This window comes from Grampus griseus (assembly GCF_964374135.1).
Source record: "Grampus griseus genome assembly, chromosome: X".
Classification (NCBI taxonomy): domain Eukaryota; kingdom Metazoa; phylum Chordata; class Mammalia; order Artiodactyla; family Delphinidae; genus Grampus; species Grampus griseus.
Genome location: NC_138999.1, coordinates 125565338 through 125578478, shown reverse-complemented (window position 1 = coordinate 125578478; position 13141 = coordinate 125565338). Strand labels below are relative to the sequence as shown.

General features: G+C 43.9%; 1 protein-coding gene and 1 pseudogene across 4 annotated transcripts in view; one reads left to right on the top strand and one right to left on the bottom strand.

Moving 5' to 3' along the window:
• Window positions 1–13141, bottom strand: part of AFF2 (ALF transcription elongation factor 2) — a gene marked incomplete at both ends in the record, with an annotated part of 485583 nt that overhangs the window by 406695 nt on the left and 65747 nt on the right. The window lies entirely within an intron of this gene.
• On the top strand, window positions 3506–12921 carry LOC309839444 (elongation factor 1-alpha 1-like; annotated as a pseudogene). Its single transcript has 2 exons — window positions 3506–3742; window positions 11427–12921. The product of its transcript is annotated as an elongation factor 1-alpha 1-like (transcript).

Sequence of the window (13141 nt, the reverse complement as noted above, 5' to 3'; positions counted from 1 at the left end):
GCTAATGCCTCAGGCTGAATAGTATTTTTTCATAGTTTCTAAAAGTGCTTCCTATATGTAGATGGACCTAGAGATATTACTCCTCCTACCACTGACCCTCTGACCCGTGCTGATCCTTAGCTAGACTGGACCGTAAATACTTTATCAAGTGTCCATCTGTCCTTAGGACAATGGACCTCCTCAAACTTCCCAGAAAGCTTTTTAGTGGCTTTAAAATGATCACGTTGCATTGTGAATGCCTGCTTTTGAGCAAGTAAACTCAGTGCTTTTTTTAAAAAATTGGTATTATTTGGCCAGGAGGATTTGGGTTAGCAGCTTTTCCCGCGGGAATGCAGTATAGCTGTGAGACTTCTAGAAATGCTCTCTCTAATCAATACTACCTTTTACTTTACACTCCAAGACAGCTCCTGCCATCCGGTTTCCCATTTAAATTAAATTTGTCCAAAAGTTTAAATTTTCTTGATATCATTCAAATCTAGTTAAGCTTAGGCTTAACTGCAGTGGGGGGCAGGGTAGAGGGCAATCCAGGCCGAATCCGTGACAAATCTGAGTTCTAGCATATTCGGAACGCAATGCTGCAGTAGCTACTCAGGCATGGTAATCATGTCCATCTTTAAAGACCCACAGGAGCAAGGCCTCAGGTCAAGTGGTCTAACAGTAGGACCTAGGCAACAATGAAGTAGCCCACGGGCTTGGAGTTGCTTTTAGGATCTAAGGCTTCATCTGGACCACAAGTATCAGAGGCACAGCTGCAAATAAACTTTGGGGATGAAAGCTTATCATGGGCTGAATTGTGTCTCCCCCGCCCCTGAAAAAAAAAAAAAAAGATATGTCCAACTCCTAACTTCCAGTACCTCAGAATCTGACCATATCTGGAAACAGGATCTTTACAGAGGTGATCAAGTTAAGATGAGTTCATTAGGGTGGACCCTAATCCGATATGACTGGTGTCCTTAAAAAAATGGGAATTTGAACACAGAGACAGGCATGCATAGGGGGAAATCCATGTGATGACACAGGAAGAAGGTGGTTATGTGAAAGACAGAGGATTGGCGTGAAGGAACGTCTGAGGCTACCAGAAGCTCCTACCTCGAGCCTTCAGAGGAAGTGTGGCCAACCCAACACCTTGACTTCAAACTTCCAGCCTCCAGAACCAGGAGACAAAACATTTCTGTTGTTCTAAGCCACAAATACAGTTTGTGGTGTTTTGTCACGGCAGCCTTAGGAAACTAATACACAACTCTAGGCACCGTGCAGAAGGAGAACTTTTGGTATCTCAGGTGGAAGGGTTGTCGTGTCCTACAGTGGCCATCCAAGTCCGCTCGGCATCAGCAGAGTCAGCAGTAACGTCTTTGAAATGAAAAGGAACAAATACATAGTGTACGTCCCACACTTCTTCTCTGAAGATGCACATTTCTACTTTACTAAACGGTACGAAACTTCAAGTCTCATTCTGGCTGCGTGTATGGTGTGTAACAAAGGGAGAGTAACGGTTGTCTGGGTCGAACTAAATAAGTCAAGAAATCAGCGGAGAAATCATAACCACCTCCTCACCCTAACTCATTCTTCATAACTAATGAGGATGTCTTATTGGGTGATATGAAATTGCATCATGAGCTTATTGACCATGTAGATATTGTGATGCTGTGTAACTAGTGGGGTTCAAAACAGGCTAAATGATGGTGATAATGAGTGTCTGGAGATTATAAATCGCCACAAATGTACGCTAGGCACTTCAGGTTGGTAGAAATTGTAAATAGTCTGCATCCTGATCCAATCAAACTTAAGTCAAATACAATCAATCAAGTCGGTATTGGTATAAATTAATGAGGCCAGTTAAATAGAGGCAAGGATTCTTTCCATTTTACCTACACTTATCCCTTTTGCATACACTGCCTGTGGGCTGATATTACACACGACGGTGTGGGAGAAAAAAAATCACTGAAGCAAATTTATTGAGACTTGTTTGGTACGCATTACATGTTTAACTTTATGTCATGATATTGTCATTTATTCATTAGACACACGTTTATTGAGCCCTTATTATGTGTGCTAGGCAACGAAGACCCATGCATGAATAAGAAGAGCTTCTGAACACTGGTGGCAGCCCCACACAGGTCAAACACACACACAGGTCTCCAGAAAAGCTCTGGGTCTCTCATAGCAAATCTAAGGATTTTAAATCTCAAATTCATAAAAGGACTCGAGACATTTTGCACCCTCACTTTACTCCCAGGGGAAAAGAAGCTAAAGTAAAATGTGTCTAGAAAATACAGGGTATTTCTCATTCCATGTATATCTCCCATTTAGGAAAGTTCGTTTACTTTTCTGCCAAAGTATATTTTAGCAAAACCTGAGTTCTCATTTAACAGCAGAAAGATGATGGCTGAAAGCTTGGTAAGAAAGAAATGCTCAGTACTAATCTGGTTACTTTTGGGGAAGGGGGAAAGGAACATGACACATATTGTGTACCTCCTCTGTGCAGAGCTTTCTAGAATTCTCTTAAACCTTACAGAACCCTACGAGGGAGACACCCTTCTCCTCCCCCTCGTCATCATCACCATCACCATCATTTGTATTATTACCATTTCGTAGGTGAGGAAACTGAAGTTCAGAGAGGCGAAGTGACTTACCTGAGGTCACACAGCCCGTAAGAGGCCACTTCATACCCTTCCACATTGCCAAATGCTGCTTCCAAAGTACAGCTTCAAGGAAGTTATCCAGCTTTCAACACCTGCTCACCGAACGTAGTCTTGTACATTTGTCCCAGTATTTTATTAGTGACCATCTATTATGTTTATGACCTATACACTCCTAAATACGTTCTTTTTATTTCGTAATCCACTGCCCCCTATGTCTTGTGTTTTCCAGTGATATATTTTAGATCTGAGGAAGTTTATATTTCAAAATGATTCATTCTGTTCTGCCAACTGCAAGGCAAGACTGCAATAAATGTTCTCTTGTTGATCAAGAGTGTGTATTTGTGAGCAGAAAGAAATACTATCTGAATTCACATCATGTTTTGGACCACCACCAACTAATACATTGACATGCCAATATACTGGATTGTTTACATACAAAGTAAATGTCAAACAAAAGGAAAACCCTTTTGTCAGTTACTAGATATTCCTCTTAGCTTCTGGGACATGTCAGATTGAAGCGAAATGCGCCTGCTTCATCCTGTCATTACATTTGACCTAAACTTCATTTAAAAGACTGGAGAAATCATTTTAAAGCTGTAGTATTGATTAGGCTTTAGAAAAGTATTTGCCTTGGAATTTGATTTAAGTCTGCCTCAACATTCACTTGTCAAGAAGGTAACAGCTTTACAAATGAAACCAAAAAGGAGGCATTTCATCCTAATTTCATTTGAAAAACAAAAGATTTTATAGAAGTAGACAAATTGCAAGGGCAACAAATTATCCTACCACCCACAGCTCAAATGCCTGCTTTGGCCAGTTTACCAGTAATCTGGTCAGGACACGACCAGGACATTTACTGCTCGATGGCAAGGAGCACACTGAAAGGCGTGTTGACAGCCGACATGAGAGCTTTCCTTATGTTTACCTTTTTCTTCCTCTTTCAACAAGAGATTCCTGTTCAGAGCCTTTCTGGCTCTATGATGCTCAGCGACCGTGGACCGCAGCCCTACTCAGCCCATGGGGAAGCCGGGATTTCCAGCAAGATGTCCCCCACTGCCAGTGAGATCAAAGGGACACAGACAGAGGCTCCCCCGCTGATAGTGGGTCTTTAACTAGCCCTCCAGTGTGTGCTGGGGACTGCTGAGCTGGCCTTACTACCATGTACACATGAAAGAACACCTCACTCCTCATAGCTACTGGTTTCTATAGAAACAAGAAAGAATCTGTTCTTTTGCTAAAATTTTCCCCTAAAGCTTTTTCTAGCACTGTATAAAACATTTATTTTTTGCTATCACAGTCCTCCATTTATAGCATCATTTAACCGATCAAAGAACAATGGGCTGAGTGAGGATGAGCGTGTGCTCCGTGTTCAGAAACCAAATCTGAACGCGCATTAAGCAGCCGTGGTCAGTTCTTCTCTCCTGGGTCACATTAGGACTCAAGTATTTTAGAGTAACTACTTGAAACAATGGTGAATCGGAGAGTGAAAAGGGGTCAACAAGGTATTTACTCCACCATGCGCTGACTTTTCCAATTCAGAATACTTCAGCGGTTACAGTATTTAAATGAACTCTGTCTCATCCGTGTCACCATAAATTATCCTTGAAAACTCCAGGGCTCCTGACCACAGGAACGTGAGTCACGGCCTTGACGCCTGTGTGGCTTTGCTTCGAGATAACGGCTGGGTTTCCCTGCTTCATTATCATGTGCCCTTCTCCAGGGACCACATTTGCTCAGGAGTTGCTAAGGCTAGTAAATATTGTATCTGTCCTCTTGTAATCACCAAGCAAACAGATTTGCCCTCCGTCACATAAAACCCCCAGAGCTGTTAGGTCATGAAAGAGGTATTGAACTAGGTCTGTGCTTAAAAACTAAGAATGGGAATCTCTGTGGCATAAATCAAGACTAAATCCGCTACATGGTTGCATGTGCCTAGTCTTCTGTCAGATTCCATTCATTTATTCCTGCCTCAATAAATACTGAGCGTCAACTATTTGCTAGTCATGGGGTTTCAAGCACTGCAGGTAAGGTGCAGCACTGAGAACAGACACCGTCCCTGTCCACCGAGAGTTCATAGTCTAGCATGGGAGACAGGCATTAAACAAATAATCACACAATGAACCACGATTGTAAGAAGTCCTATGAAGCAGAAATACCAAGTGCCTAAGAAGGATTCTAATGTAGTCTAAGGGGTCCCAGAGACACCTGGGTGTTCTGCTAGCACCTTGCTTATAAAACAACTACAAAGTAGGGTTCCATTTCAGGTGAAATGTACTCAAAATTTGTGCGTGTTTTGCAAAATCGTGGAACTGTCAGCGATCTTGAGAGGTGAATGGCTTCGGGTGAAATCAACTTGAAACCTGTGCGTGTTTTGCAAAATCACAGGACTGTCGGAAATCTTACGAGGTAAATGGCTCAGCTCTTCAGAACAAATAGATGGTTTTCTCAATCTGGAGATTCTTAAGAATGAAGTCTCACAGACATCCTGGGTGGCTCATCTGGTGTTTGAACATATTATAACTCTGGGAGTTCCTTCTTAGCTACCAAGATATCTGAAGGACCACACCATGAAGTAATTCACCCATAAGGTGGTCTTCAGCTGGGGAGGCGGGGAGGGGGGATGCAACTGCACTGAAATGCTGTATTTCATGCTCTGAATCCAATACAGGCTGAGCACCAGAGTCTGAGGACTAACTCTCCACTCCTAAAGCACATGTACAATAAAATAAATCCCTGGTATTCAGGATGATCCAGTTTTGCCATTCACACAACCATTTCCATTTTCACACTCTTCATTCCTTTTTCTTTTATTCTGTATCTGAACTTCTGGGACAAAGTTGGTCTCTGGTTAAAAAAGAGACACTTACACATGTACATTGATAAAGAACATGAGCTTTAAAGTCACACACATTGGGTCTGAACCCTAACTGGACCACCTATTAGTGTATAAACTTGGGCAAATCGTATAACATTTTTAAGTCTTGGTTTCTTTCTCTGTGAAATGGGGATGGTAGTAACTCACGAGGTTGTTGCGACACACCTGAAAATGCACTTTTAACTGACATGTACTTTTATACATACTTTATAAATATGTATGTGTGTATACCTTCCTACCTTATTGCTACTGCGAAAAGAAATAAAGGAAACCTCATTTAAAATGGAGTCAGAAAGCTCTGAAGGGGGAGCTCTCACGCACTACCACTCTGCCACTGGCACACCTCAGTAGGAAAAAGTGTACCCTGCATTCCCCAAGAGGAAGAAGCTTACTTTACACACCCGTGCAGGAGGAAGAAAGACTTTTTCTTTGCCTAGCAACAGCCCAGCCAATGAGAAACCACCACACTCAGCCAGTGAGAAGCCACCACCACCCTGAACTCCCGCTCTACTCCAAAGAACTTTCATTTAAAACAGCCCCTCCCAACTTCCTCCTTTCCTCTATAAAAGGATGGTCCTCTTTGTTCTCCAGGCTTGCCTATGGCTTGACACAGTTTGCTTGTCCTGATTGCAATTCCTCTGCTATGCTCAAGTAAACTAATTTTGCTGGTAAAATAACTAGCTATTTTATCTTTTTAATAGGATTTGTTTTTTAAAATAAATTTATTTATTTTATTTATTTGGCTGTGTTGGGTCTTCATTGCTGTGCGTGGGCTTTCTCTAGTTGCGGCGAGCGGGGGGCTACTCTTCGTTGCGGTGCGTGAGCTTCTCATTGCGGTGGCTTGTCTTGTTGCAGAGCATGGGCTCTAGGCACGCGGGCTTCAGCAGTCGTGGCTCACGGGCTCTAGAGCGCAGGCTCAGTAGTTATGATGCATGGGCTTAGTCGCTCCACGGCATGTGGGATCTTCCCAGACCAGGGCTTGAACCCGTGTCCCCTGCATTGACAGGCAGATTCTTAACCACTGTGCCACGAGGGAAGTCCTACTATTTTATTTTTAAGGTTGACATTTCATGGTGTCAGAAGTGGGATCTGAAGGTGCCAACACCGTTCCCCAACAACAAACTAATGACTCCCAGAACTGTGTGAGGTACGCACTTGAGCCGCTTGCACTCTCTCCTCCTGTGAGTTATCTTTTTCTTCTGAGTTCAGTAAGCCTTCCCTTGGATCCAAACTCCCTTCCTTTGGTCAAGCTCTCTGACTTTATTTGGGAACTGTTTTTGTTTTTATGAAGGCATTGCCCTTTCTGGTGAGTATTCTTCTGTTTTCTAAACTTCTGAGTTTTGAGCAGTTGGATCCAACTCGGCTAAATTATCTCGGGAGTGTCCCACTTTCGGGACCCCAGCTGGTTTTATGTTTAAAAACTATGGTCCCTCCTTATGTACATTTTAACTAAATGGATCAATTTGACCAAAAACAATTTAGAACTCCAGTGGCATTTATGGGGAACTTTTGACCTCCCTAAATTTGTTTTTCTCAGAACTAAATTAGAAGATCATGGCTCTAAAATTAAACAGACTGAATGGGATGCCTATTTTAATTGGCTCCTGGAGGCTTCCAAATTCATTCAAGACTCTAAAATCGCCTCTTTACAAAATACCATTTCTAAATTAACTGAGGCAAATAGACAATTGGAAAAAACCAAAAAGCTTCTGAGGTCTCTTTTTTCCCTCTCCCATCCTCTATGTCTCCAGGTACACTGCAGCCATCTTGTGCCAAGGTCCCACCTGGTGTCAGCTTCCTCTTTCCCTTCTGCACTGTCCCCATCTCCTCCTTTTAATCCTTTTGCTGAACTTCCCTTTTCCTCTGAACTTCTCCCCACTTTCTCCTCCCCTGAACCTATTAAAACCTGCCTCTTTAAATCAGGCCCTCTGAGGATCCAAATGCTAAACCCCTAATTTCTTATGTTCCCTGGACTAAAGCTGAACTACAAGCTATAGTCAGATTTTCCCAAAGTAACTGAGGATCCCACAGATTTGCTGAGGAATTTAATATGGACATTCAAGCTTATCAGCCTGGTTTCTCTGACTTATATCAGCTAGCTCACATGCTTGTCAGTGAAGGTCAAGCCAAACACTGGATAAAAACTGCTAACTGGGAAAATCCAGAAGAGTCCCTAGAAGTACAACCAGGAGACAAACCCTATGCTTTATTATATGATCAAACTCAGGGAATCGCCAGGCAACTCCAGTTGGCAACTTCTAGGGCTTTCCCAAAACCTAGTGATTGGAATAAGATTCAGACTTGCACTCAGAAACACAAATGAACCTCTGCACAATTATTACAGTCAACTCCAAATTATTTTTAAGGACAATTCTGGTCTCTGGATGTTGAATCCATTCAGGCAGCCTTTAACTCTATGTTCATTAACGGGCTGAACCAGGATCTTTCTCTTCTAGTTCAAAGAGGATGGAATGGGGAAGTACATCCATCCAAATTTAGTTAATTTAGCAAACCGGCTCACCTGCACCCTGTACGATTCAACTAAAAGGAAGACCACTAAAATCCTCAATTTTAAACTCCAACAAATGGAGGTCTCTAAAGAAACAAAAACAAACCCTCCCGGTCTCTGCCATTATTGGAAAAAGCCAGGACATTGGAAAGAAGACTGTTACAAGCTTAACGCTCCAGACACCTTCAGCCCTCTAACCAGCCTTTCCAATGCCCTCCTAACCCCCAATGATGGGGCTCTGAGGAACTACAGGGGCTCTTCCAAATCCTCCCTCTTAATCGGCTTGAAAAAACCACTCTCCAGATTGGGAATGAATCTCTCTATGACCTTATTGACACCACAGCCTCACTCTCAGTGCTCAACCCCACTGTTATTAAACAGCCCCTACCTCAGAATACTAAGAGGGTTCAAATGGTGGGGATCCCAAATAAAGCTCTTCAGGTTCCTGTTTCTAAACCTATCCCCTTTGATTTAGGCCCTCTAAGAGATACCCACCCTTTGCTCCTTAGTTCCTCCATCCCTATTCATTTACTGGGTTGAGATTTCTTAGAAAAATATCATGCTGGAATTTCTTTCTCCCAAAAAGGGAGACTAATTCTAGAATTTGATAGCAGCAACCAAAACAGCCACCTACTGAGAGAATCAAATGACCCTTCAACATCTTTTATTTGCTCCATCTCTGATGGCACTGGAGCTAATTCTAAGGAAACTAATCATTTGTCCCTATAAGATCAGCTGCCACCCTCCTTATGGGCAAAATCCTCAACTTATATCGGCAGAATCCTCCTATTAAGATGCAAATAGATCCCTCAAAGCCTCTCCCTGGAATTAACCAACACCCCATAAATAAAGAGGCCCTCCAGGGCACTAAGCCAATAATAGATGATTATAAGACGCAGGGTCTCATTAGCTGGTGCACTAGTCCCTGCAACATCCCTATTTTACCTGAAAAGAAACCCAATGACCAAGGATGGAGATTTGTCCAAGCCCACCAAGCCATAAACTATACTGTCATCCCTTGTCACCCTATTGTTCCCAATTCCCACACTCTTTTAGCTTCGTGCCCACCAAAAGCAAATTTCTCACTGCGAGTGATTTACGTAGCACCTTCCTTAGCATCCCTACAGATAATGCTAATCAATACCTATTTGCCTTTATTTGGGAAGGACAACAATATACCTGGACAGTAATGACCCAGGATTTTACCAAAAGTCCTTCTTACATCTCACAAATCTTAAAAGCTGATTTAGATGAGATAAAATGTTCTGGAGGCTCCACTTTATGACAATATGTAGACGGCTTGCTTCTCTGCTCCCCTTCCCAGGTCTTTTTTCAGGAAGACAGCACCCACCTATAGAAGCTTTTAGCCTCAAAGGGACATACAGTTTCTAAGGAGAAACGGCTGTTTGTTCAAACCCAAGTTCATTATTTTGGGCACGTGATCATGGAAAAAGGGCTGGGCACCTAGACCCAGATAAGCTTCATAGCATCCTGAACTTCCCAAAGCCCCAAACCAAAGTCAATTATGAGGTTTTCTTGGGTTGGCTAGTGATTGTTAGAGCTGGATTCTGAACTTTTCTCTCATGGCCCAGCCTCTATATGCCTTACTAAAGAACAGCAAACCTGACCCTTACTACTTGGGAATATCTGGATGACCCAGCTTTTAATACCTTAAAGGAGAGCTTGATAAATCCTCCTGCCCTTGGACATCCTAATTATCAACTTCCCCTTTTCCTCCTTACATTGGAGAAGGAGACAAGTACTCTCGGAGTAGTCACCCAAAAACATGGGGATCACCATCGCCCCATAAGGTACTACAGTCAGCAGATAGATACTATGGTATGAGGATACCCCTCCTTACCTCAGAGCCACTTTCCTTTTACTTAAGGCCACCAAAGAGGTAGTCATGGGATCCCCTCTCACCAATTTTGTACCCCATGCAGTAGAGCCCTCCTGGATTCTCATCACACTCAACACACTTCAGCCAGTCATCTCACTTCCTATGAAATCCTCATGGCAATCACGCCTCACATAACTCTTTCTCACTGTGATACCCTTAACCCTGCCGCCTTCTTCCCTTCTCTAGGGACAACACTCCTCATGACTGACTCTGACAGATCACCTTTTGCCTCCTCACGACGATTTACAGGAAACTCCTGTCACCAGTGCTGCGTTTTCATGGCTTATCAATGGTTCTTGAAGAAAGAAAATGTTAAATATTGTGCTGGATCTGCAGTTGCAACTCCTTTTAAAGTCATCAAGGTGGCACCTTTGCCTTTGGCCACCTCGGCCCAACAGGCTGAATTACATGATCTTACTTGGGCCTGCATTTCAGCAAAGGGCAAAACTGCAGACAATAGATATGCCTTTGGAGTAGCTCATGACTTAATGCTATGGAAACAGCAAGGTCTCTTTATTTCTAACGGGACTAAAATTTAAAATGGCTCTTACGTCCAGGATTTATTAGATGCCACACTCTTGCCAGCAACTTTAGCTGTTATTAAGGTCCCTGGGTATTCCAAACTTGACTCCCTGGAAGCTAAAGGAAACCACACTGCTGACATTTCCGCCAAGAATGTTGCCCTCAAAGGAACGAAAAATCAAACCTCTGTCATGTCCAAAGGGATGTTGCCCCAAATAATAACCTAGAGAAATTGGTTAGAGAAGCCCAAGAATTGGCTCCAGAAAAGGAAACACAAGATTGGAAATCTAGTAACTGTTCATTTGGTAAAAAGGGAGAACTCTGGTTTGGGCCAAATAACAATCCAGCCTAGCCAGGGACTCTAAAATTCCCATTACTGACTACTGTATATGCATTAAGTCACTGGTCTGCAGATAAAATGATAATGCTTACGAATCAGTACTGGTGAGGAGATATCAATGAGGCCACAAAAAGCGCCTACTCCGCTTGCCACACCTGCCCAAAATATAATTCAGGAAAACCTGTTTGCAGTGCTCTGGAACACTGTAAATTGCCCAATGGACCACTGGAGGTTTGGGAGATGGATTTAATTCAATTTCCCCCATCTCATGGATATAAATATGTTTTAGTCATGGTCTGTATGTTTTCCCACTGGGTCTAAGCCTTTCTGTGTAGACAACCTGCTGCCTCTTCTGTGGCTAAAATTAGTTTAGGAAAGATTATCCTTACCCTCAGGAACCCCTCTTGAGCTCCACAGCAACCAGGGAACCCAATTTACTGGTCAAATACTACAGCAGGTCTGTGTCGTTTGGCCAGTCCTATCGCATTTTCACTGTGCTTCCCACCCTCAATCCTCAGGGCTGGTCCAATTCACTAACAGCAATATTAAGACTCAATTTGTGCTTTTTCGCAACGGGTTTGCCACCAGGACACAGGTGTCGTGAAAACCACCGCTAAACCTAAGCAAAAACGGGAAAGGAGAAGAGCCACATCAACATCGCTGTCATCGGACACGTAGATTCGGGGAAGTCTACCACTACCGGCCATCTGATCTACAAATGTGGTGGGATCGACAAGAGAACCATTGAAAAGTTCGAGAAGGAGGCTGCCGAGATGGGCAAGGGCTCCTTCAAGTATGCCTGGGTCCTGGACAAACTGAAAGCTGAACGTGAGCAAGGTATCACCATTGATATCTCCCTCTGGAAATCTGAGACCAGCAAGCACTATGTGACCATCACTGATGCCCCAGGACACAGAGACTTCATCAAAAACATGATTACAGGCACATCCCAGGCTGACTGGGCTGTCCTGATTGTTGCTGCTGGTGTTGGTGGATTTGAAGCAGGTATTTCCGAGAATGGGCAGACCCGTGAGCATGCCCTTGTGGCCTACACTCTGGGTGTGAAACAACTAATTGTTGGAGTTAACAAAGTGGATTCCACCGAGCCACCCTACAGCCGGAAGAGACACGAGGAAACTGTTAAGGAAGTCAGCACCTACATTAAGAAAATTGGCTACAACCCGACACAGTAGCACTTGTGCCAGTTTCTGGCTGGAATGGTGAAAACATGCTGGAGTCAAGTGCTAACATGCCGTGGTTCAAGGGATGGAGAGTCACCCGAAAAGATGGCAGTGCCACTGGAACCAACCACACTGTTTGAAGCTCTGGATTGCATCCTGCCACCAATTCGCCCAACTGACAAGCCCTTGCGTTTGCCCCTCCAGGACGTCTACAAAATTGGTGGTATTGGCGCTGTCCCTGTGGGTCGAGTGGAGACTGGTGTTCTCAAACCTGGCACGGTGGTCACCTTTGCTCCAGTCAACGTGACAACTGAAGTCTGCTGAAATGCACCATGAGGCTTTGAGTGAAGCCCTTCCTGGGGACAATGTGGGCTTCAAGGTCAAGAACGTGTCTGTCAAAGATGTTTGTCGTGGCAATGTGGCTGGTGACAGCAAAAATGACCCACCGATGGAAGCAGCTGGCTTCACAGCTCAGGTGATTATCTTGAACCATCCAGGCCAAAGCAGTGCTGGCTACGCACCTGTGCTGGGTTGTCACACAGCTCACACTGCTTGCAAGTTCGCTGAGCTGAAGGAGAAGATTGATCGTCGTTCTGGGAAAAAGCTGGAAGATGGCCCCAAATTCTTGAAATCTGGTGATGCTGCCATCATTGATACGGTTCCTGGCAAACCCATGTGTGTTGAGAGCCTCTCTGACTATCCTCCTCTGGGCCGCTTTGCTGCTCGTGACATGAGACAGACGGTTGCTGTGGGTGTCATCAAAGCAGTGGACAAGAAGGCAGCTGGAGCTGGCAAGGTCACCAAGTCCGCCCAGAAAGCTCAGAAGGCTAAAGGAATATTATCCCCAATACCTGCCACCCCAGTCTTAATCAGTGGTGGAAGAACGGTCCCAGAACAATTTGTCTCAACTGGCCATTTAAGTTTAATAGCAAAAGACTGGTTAACGATAACAATGCATCGTAAACCCTTCAGAAGGAAAGGAGAACGTTTTGCGGACCATTTGTTTTGTGTGTGGCAGTTTTAAGTTATTAGTTTTTAAAATCAATACTTTTTTTTTTTTTTTTTTTTTTGCGGTACGCGGGCCTCTCCCTGCTGTGGCCCCTCCCGTTGCGGAGCACAGGCTCCGGACGCGCAGGCTCAGCGGCCATGGCTCACGGGCCCAGCCGCTCCGC